The sequence below is a fragment of the Danio aesculapii genome, unplaced genomic scaffold (assembly GCF_903798145.1).
Source record: "Danio aesculapii unplaced genomic scaffold, fDanAes4.1, whole genome shotgun sequence".
Lineage (NCBI taxonomy): Eukaryota > Metazoa > Chordata > Actinopteri > Cypriniformes > Danionidae > Danio > Danio aesculapii.
This window is the reverse complement of record NW_026613756.1, coordinates 10001-12500: the sequence shown is the minus strand read 5'-3', so window position 1 is coordinate 12500 and position 2500 is coordinate 10001. Positions and strand designations below refer to the sequence as shown.

Sequence of the window (2500 nt, the reverse complement as noted above, 5' to 3'; positions counted from 1 at the left end):
CACTGCAGGCGTACTGTAGAGTTCTGTAGAGTTCTGTATCTGAAACATCAGAATCACTGTCAGGGTCAGGCCAGAACCGGGGAGTTCAGGTATTACATATGACTAGGGCCAGGCAGAATCTGCAGACATTTTGAACTATTTCTGTGCAGAATATTGTTGAAAATCTGCGGAATTATGCTGAATTATTTTGGGAGAATCATAACTAAAAACTTAATATATGAAATAAAAACAACACCTTTTTAACCTGTATTTAATGTTTACAATGCAAATCCAATTAGAGACCGAGAATATGACTGAACACACTGCATTATACAGAAATCAGATCAACATGTTCATATTAGTCAATAATATTACAGTAATATAAAAACTGAAGGAATACAGATTTACACACATTTACTCCAGTAAATAAACTGAATTAATGATGGACTGAAATTCTGTTTAATTCTGCGTGGGCAGATCCCGTATGGTCCTACATATGGCTCAGGTCTGAGTGCAGTAGTGAAGTGTGTTGATGGAGTGTTGCGCTGTAGTTTGAGTGTGTGTTGCGCTGTAGTTTGAGTGTGTGTTGTTGTGTTGTAGTTTGAGTGTGTGCTGTTGTGCTGTAGTTTGAGTGTTTGTTGCGCTGTAGTTTGAGTGTGTGCTGTTGTGCTGTAGTTTGAGTGTGTGTTGCGCTGTAGTTTGAGTGTGTGTTGTTGTGCTGTAGTTTGAGTGTGTTGTTGTTGTGCTGTAGTTTGAGTGTGTGCTGTTGTGCTGTAGTTTGAGTGTGTGTTGCGCTGTAGTTTGAGTGTGTGTTGTTGTGTTGTAGTTTGAGTGTGTTGTTGTTGCGCTGTAGTTTGAGTGTGTGTTGTTGCGCTGTAGTTTGAGTGTGTGTTGTTGCGCTGTAGTTTGAGTGTGTTGTTGTTGCGCTGTAGTTTGAGTGTGTGTTGTTGTGCTGTAGTTTGAGTGTGTGTTGTTGCGCTGTAGTTTGAGTGTGTGTTGTTGTGTTGTAGTTTGAGTGTGTTGTTGTTGCGCTGTAGTTTGAGTGTGTGTTGTTGCGCTGTAGTTTGAGTGTGTGTTGTTGCGCTGTAGTTTGAGTGTGTGTTGTTGTGTTGTAGTTTGAGTGTGTGTTGTTGTGTTGTAGTTTGAGTGTGTGTTGTTGTGTTGTAGTTTGAGTGTGTTGTTGTTGCGCTGTAGTTTGAGTGTGTGTTGTTGCGCTGTAGTTTGAGTGTGTTGTTGTTGTGCTGTAGTTTGAGTGTGTGTTGTTGCGCTGTAGTTTGAGTGTGTGTTGTTGTGTTGTAGTTTGAGTGTGTTGTTGTGTTGTAGTTTGAGTGTGTTGTTGTTGCGCTGTAGTTTGAGTGTGTGTTGTTGCGCTGTAGTTTGAGTGTGTGTTGTTGTGCTGTAGTTTGAGTGTGTGTTGTTGTGTTGTAGTTTGAGTGTGTGCTGTTGCGCTGTAGTTTGAGTGTGTGTTGTTGTGCTGTAGTTTGAGTGTGTGTTGTTGTGCTGTAGTTTGAGTGTGTGTTGTTGCGCTGTAGTTTGAGTGTGTGTTGTTGCGCTGTAGTTTGAGTGTGTTGTTGTTGTGCTGTAGTTTGAGTGTGTGTTGTTGCGCTGTAGTTTGAGTGTGTGTTGTTGCGCTGTAGTTTGAGTGTGTTGTTGTGCTGTAGTTTGAGTGTGTGTTGTTGCGCTGTAGTTTGAGTGTGTGTTGCCCTGTAGTTTGAGTGTGTGTTGAGCTGTAGTTTGAGTGTGTGTTGTTGTGTTGTAGTTTGAGTGTGTGTTGTTGCGCTGTAGTTTGAGTGTGTGTTGTGTTGCGCTGTAGTTTGAGTGTGTGTTGTGTTGCGCTGTAGTTTGAGTGTGTTGTTGTGCTGTAGTTTGAGTGTGTGTTGTGTTGCGCTGTAGTTTGAGTGTGTTGTTGTGCTGTAGTTTGAGTGTGTGTTGTCGCGCTGTAGTTTGAGTGTGTGTTGCCCTGTAGTTTGAGTGTGTGTTGTTGTGTTGTAGTTTGAGTGTGTGTTGTTGTGCTGTAGTTTGAGTGTGTGTTGTGTTGCGCTGTAGTTTGAGTGTGTTGTTGTGCTGTAGTTTGAGTGTGTGTTGTTGTGTTGTAGTTTGAGTGTGTGTTGTTGTGCTGTAGTTTGAGTGTGTTGTTGCGCTGTAGTTTGAGTGTGTGTTGTCGCGCTGTAGTTTGAGTGTGTGTTGTTGTGTTGTAGTTTGAGTGTGTGTTGTTGAGCTGTAGTTTGAGTGTGTTGTTGTGCTGTAGTTTGAGTGTGTGTTGTTGTGTTGTAGTTTGAGTGTGTGTTGTTGAGCTGTAGTTTGAGTGTGTGTTGTTGTGTTGTAGTTTGAGTGTGTGTTGTTGTGCTGTAGTTTGAGTGTGTGTTGTGTTGCGCTATAGTTTGAGTGTGTTGTTGTGCTGTAGTTTGAGTGTGTGTTGTTGTGCTGTAGTTTGAGTGTGTGTTGTGTTGCGCTGTAGTTTGAGTGTGTTGTTGTGCTGTAGTTTGAGTGTGTGTTGTTGCGCTGTAGTTTGAGTGTGTGT

At 42.0% G+C, this 2500-nt stretch overlaps 1 protein-coding gene across 1 annotated transcript in view; it reads left to right on the top strand.

Annotated features, from left to right (window-relative positions):
• Window positions 1-2500, top strand: part of LOC130220283 (ankyrin repeat and SAM domain-containing protein 6) — an 11705-nt gene that overhangs the window by 3416 nt on the left and 5789 nt on the right. The window lies entirely within an intron of this gene.